This window comes from Nannospalax galili, unplaced genomic scaffold (genome assembly GCF_000622305.1).
Source record: "Nannospalax galili isolate Female #2095 unplaced genomic scaffold, S.galili_v1.0 scaffold91, whole genome shotgun sequence".
In the NCBI taxonomy this organism is placed as follows: Eukaryota; Metazoa; Chordata; class Mammalia; order Rodentia; family Spalacidae; genus Nannospalax; species Nannospalax galili.
The window spans coordinates 4,806,001-4,812,000 of record NW_008332583.1 but is presented as its reverse complement, the minus strand read 5'-3'; positions in this window follow the sequence as shown (position 1 = coordinate 4,812,000).

Here is a 6,000-nt window from a genome sequence, read left to right as displayed (position 1 = left end):
TATGCTTGGTAAACAATTTGATCTCTTTTATCTGAAAGTTTTTCCAATGTTTTCATCAGTTCTCTCAGAGATGGCCGTGATTCCACTTTTACTTTGAGCAAAAAATAAATTGGGTTTCTTTACAGTGAAAAATAGAAGTCTTGCTAAAAGCACTAACTTCAAAATGGTGCTTATTGTATGTTTGGAGAGAGCATATTGAAAAAAAAAAAAGCATGTCCAGTGCTGCCTGCACTGAGCAGGCTACTCTAGCCTGTGTTGGGCTACTGGAATCTTCTGAGAGAAAAAAAAAATGAAGATTTGTTCAGCTTCAGAGAGCGTTGGTATTTTCTTTTGACTCTGTTTTTGATTCATTCACTTGTGACTCCATTAGCAATTTATTTTTAATTCCATATTGTATGGGGGAAAGCATATTGCTAGAAAAATAGGCACATCTTACATGCATATGCCTGACATTTTAAAAAATGAATGTAACACATTCTGTGCTCAAAATAAACAGGCTGTCTTTCCCTTTCAGTGCTGAACAATATTTATGAACCTCCAAAATGAGATTGCTAATGTGTTTCCACCACCAGGTCTTGCCACCACCAGAACCCCTTTGTTCTGTCCTTTTTAAGACTTCTGTCTTTGATTTCCCCCAAAGTTCACCCTCACCCCCAAGTCCAGGTCACTGGCCCTCAGCAAGACCAGCCTCCTCCAGGTACCTTGCCAGATTCAGAGTAGCTGTTCACAAAGACAGCTAAAGAATGTCCGAGTAGTGTGCCTGTTCCCAATGTGATCTGCAAGCCTGCCTTATACAGTCCTGTTAATCTTCTTTCTCTGTAATTCTGAACCTTGAATGTTCATTAAAATTGACAGAAAGATCTGAGTTATGGTCTCATTCCAGTATTCTCTTAGATGATGGGTAAAATCCTTCAGTTTCCTAAGTCTCCACTTAACCGTCAATATTTAAAATATGTATTTAAATCGCAAACATCTATCTTAAAAATTATTGTAAAGATTAAATATGGAAATGCTGTAGCATACTTAGCATAACAACAGATGTGCTAATAATTATGAGTTGTTAAACCATTGGTGACGTAACATTACTGATGCTTGTGAAATAGGTTTGCATTTTACAGGATACTACCCTTAATAGCACTTGTAAAATAAATTGATGTTGCCTTTAGCACTGTGCCTCCTTGAATGTGATTTCAGTGACCTGCAGGTGATTTACAGGACTGGGATGTCTGGCCAATCCCAAAACAGATGATTGCAGTTGATTCTACTTACTCCAGGGCCCTGACCTCCTGGATGGTCATGATGTTCTGAAGAAAGATGTCACTGCTATAGAAATGAACGGGGTTAAATCTTAGGGCCTCAATCAACTAAAAAAAAAAAAAATTTAATCTCCAAAGCTAAGATTTATCCAAGTTGAAATGATCTCACTGTATATTCACACAGAGTATATGTCTTCAACTCTACAATATTCTTTGCTTTATCTCCTGCACATTGTCCTCTCTATAGTCTCCTCCCAGAGCATCTATGACATGTGGACTTGAACTTGGGGGCACCTCCCTGTTGCTTCACACCTGCTTTAGTGTGGTCTCTGTCCATTCTTCAAGTGAGTGGCTCCTTCAAATCCAGCTAGCTAATGTTTTGTCCAGTGTTTCTGAAGTATTTGTTCAACCTAGTGAATGAATGTATGATTACATGTTCTATTGCCAATATTATATTTGGCTCCCTTATAAATCTTCATGATCTTTTAAAAATAATGCCCTATTTTTTCTCTAGGGATTTTATGATTTTAAACACATTTATTTCATAGTTTCAATAAGACTTATTTATAATTCTTAAGATGCTAATTATCCTTTTATATCAGTGGGGTCTCTGTCATGACATTTTGCTAGCACAGCATATTTCATTAAAAAGAAAACATTGAAAAAAAAGTTTTTTTTAGAGAGAAAACATCATGCTTATCACTGGAGTTGGGGTTGGATGGGGACTGGTTTTATTTTTTGAAAGTCCTTTATGCATTATAAAGAATTCCTAAGAAAGAGTTAAACATGTGATTCGCTTATAATTTCTTATACTCATTTTCCTGTTGATTACCTATGTCAGGGTTTCCATATGATATGTTAATTTGGACCTGATACCTGATCATTACAGCTGTGGGTTTTAGGTAATTCTGTATAGCTATTTCTCTTCCTATAATTCCAAATAGAGGTGGTTGCATGTGATGAGTCTCTGGGCCAGCCGATGACTTTTTCTAGTTTTCCTCTTATACAAAAAAGAATAAAACTCCAGTATTTTCGTTGAGGACTCAGTTCTAGCTTCCAGTGTTTCCTTGCCAAAAGATCACCATGGTATGAGGTCCTCTTTGTTTCTGTGGCTCTCTCCATTGTCCCCTGGAGATCAGAGCTCAGTAATCATTTTTGTTTGTTTGTTTTGCTATTTTCATGTGTTAGCCTTCTCTTGTTTGTGTTTATAACAGAAAGATCCTTGTCTGGGATAACACAGTGCACTGGGTTTCCCAAGCTTCATTTCTTAGGGATCATACCCCATGACTGTATATTACTTAGACCTCCTGTCTGTAACTCAAGAAAATAGTCCACTCAAATCTCTGAGCCCAGAACTAGTTTGATACTCCAGTTAGAACTCAGCCTTTTGATAAAGCAGCAATATATTTGTGTACCTCGGTTTAGTTTATAAGTTGTTTTGAACTCGTGTGTGTGTGTGGGAAGGCCTGAGTTATCATCTCAAAACACAAAAATTAATTTCTTACAAAGTTCGTTGCCTACAGAATAAACCAGAAAGGAGTCCTTGATATCAATCAGCCCCAGATTATTCCAAAATTGAAGGGACTCAATGACTCGATGATCACTGTTTTCCCATAGTTTAATCAGTACTGCAAGCCAGGAAATATATTTTCAGGAATAAATAAGATCATATCACTGTTAGCCTAATGTTTTTGAAGCATTCAAGGCTTACATAGACTGTAGAATTTTAACGAGTACTTTGATTAGAAAGGCCAAACCTCTTTTCTATTGTTATAAATGATAACCAGACATTCCAATAATCTTTAATCTATAAAAACATAATGTGCATCCTAGAAATGTTCTTTTGCAGTAACGATAACAAAATAGTACTCATATTCAAAATTTCCCATGGGGTCAGTGATGCGGGACAGAGGGTAAAGGTGCTTGGTACCAAACCTGAAGATTTGAGTTCGATCCCTGGTATCAACATGGTGGAAAGAGAGAACTGATTTCCACAACCTGTCCTCTGACTTCCACACTTCTGCTATAACACTTGTATACATACATATACACACAAATAAATAGATATAATAAAAGAAAATTTCCTATAGCCAGAAATATTCACATTACCCTGTGGCCACACCAACATGAAGGTTGTACCAAAAACATAGTGGGGGCTAGTCAGGAAGCACATGATATGACGAAAGATTGATCTAGGTCTTTCTTTCAGGCTGGCAGTATTATTACTAGGGCCAAGGTGAAGTAAGATACTTATTTTAGGCATAGAATTTAAGAAGATTCCAAGTCAGTAAGTATGATAAATGATATTTTCAGTTAGTATTAAGGACTTGTTAGTTTGATTTAACTATTCTGTATTCTGTACACACATCAAAATATCATACTGTGCTCCAAAATGTCATTCAGAAATGATTTGTGACTTAAAATAATATTAATTTTAAAAGCACTGAAGGAGTGTTTTTTGCAAACTCACAATAGCAAATGAAAGTCAAGGCTGCAGGCTGCTTTGGTAAACAAGGCTTTGCAGGAATCAAGGCCAACAATAGGGTGGTGACATCAAGGAAACGAAACTGAATGAGAAAATAACTCAGGGTCAGGTATTATCCTTCCTTAAAATTCGATACGCTGTTCATCTTTGCATTTCTACATTGATTTGGTGTTAAGATATTGGTATAAACCATGGTTTTCCTGTGCTACTGTTTAAATTTTGTACTCAGGAACAATGTGTCACTTATATCACCCCAATCCTGGCTCTTTGATAAAGAGATGTCAGAAAAAAAATGGTGTTTTCTGTTACTACATTTGCTGTTTATATAGGATCATATCGATAATGGGGAATGTGTGATCGCCATCAGGTGTCTATCCCTCAGTTTTCTTGTAAGCAAAATGCTGATAGGAAAAACATTTACTGTCAGGGTCACCTTAGCATTTGCCTTACAGGGTTAAGTGTAGACAATTATGTACACAGCTCAGCATCATGATCAGCATGTCCCAATGGCCAGTAAGTGTCTTAGTTTGTTTCTTATCCTGTACCAAACTGCCATAGAGTATGTACCTCAGAAACAACAGAGATATATATACTTTCTCACAGTTCCAACGTGTGGAAAGTACAAATTCAGCGTCGAGGGAGGATGTGTTTTGTGATTCACAGATGGGTAGCATCCTCTGCTGTGTCCTCACATAGCAGAAAGCCCAAGGCATCTCAATGAAGCCTTCACAAGGTCCTGAATCCCTTGCAGGAGGGTTCACTTGCAAGGCCCTAACACCCTACCTCCTAATACCATCTCATTGGAGATTAGACTTCAACCTATGAATTCAGGGTTGAAACACAGCAGTCTACAGAGATGAGGATATTAGTAGCAGTAATATCAGAAATGAAAGATAAATTTAATAAGTTCAAAAAGCAGATTATTTAAGGTCTTGGTTGTCTTTCTAATGATTTTTAAAATCTAGTAAACCATGCTTAGCCCAAGTGTTGCCATGTTCCTCGTTTTTTAAATATTTTTTATTTTTATTTTGTATGTATAAGTGCTATGCCTGCGTGTGTGTTAAGCACACCCGTGCCGTGCAGTGCCCATGGAGGACAGAAGAGGGCATTGGATCGCCTGGAACTGGAGTTATTCTGGGATTCAAACCCAGGTTTTCTGCATAAAACAGCCAGTGCTTTTAACTGCTGAGCCATCTCTCCAGCCCACGTTCATCACTTTTGACTATGCACTTCTGTGTCACCAGGTGCATCCCCTCCTAGTGTTCTGCAAACCATGGTCATCAACGCTATTCAGAACTTTCAAGGATTTTGAACGCTGTCCCGAAGTTTTAAAGGACTGGTGAAGGTTTTGCATCAAAATCAGGCTGAAAGGAACGCGTGAAAAGAATGGATCTAGAAAGCAAAGCACCGACAATGCAGAGAAATGGGGGCAAACAGTGATTTGAAGGGTCCTGCCAGTGATCCAAGGACTGGGGAGCAAAGGCACAGGCTAGGAATGTGACAGAAGCGGTAAAAAGAAAAAGACCAGGGAGCATCAATATAGAAGAAGCTGGGAGGGGCATGATCAGATATAGGTGAGGAGGAGGTGTGTAAAAGAAGATACAACTAATTGAAAAGTTCTCTTGGCCCAGGAACATGGAGCTGTGGGTCAGGTGAACTGCTTCTCTCCAAGCACTGGTGTGTACTGGTATGCTATTCAACTGGTTCCTGTTGTCAGCCCATTCTGAAACTTCCAGAAATGTGATTAGCCTATAGCTAAGCATACTTTGCATTAAATACTTAACTTAGAAGTAAATTAGGGTAAACACAAAGATTCTAAAGATCCATCACCCCATTACTTTCTTTTAAAAATATTTTATTATTTTTATTTTATGTGTTTGAGCGTTTTGTCTATGTAAATGCACCGATATTATGCATGCCCACAGAGGTCAGAAGAAGGCATTGAATCCCCTGGAACTGGAGTTATGGATGGTTGTTAGCTGTGGGTACTAGGAACGGAACCCAGGTCTTCTGCAAGGGCAGTCAGTGCTTTTAACTACTGGATCATCTCTCCAGCCTCACCCATTTCTTTGAGGTTATTTCAATCTATCATATCTCTATGCATTGTATTATAAAATACTTTATGAAATATATGATGTAATTATATTGAAATATACTATAAATTACTATAAAATTTAACTTGTGCTACTGTGCAAATCTCAATCCTGCAATCATTGGTGTGCTTTTCTTAGCTTGGAGTGGGCCATGGTGGGAATATTC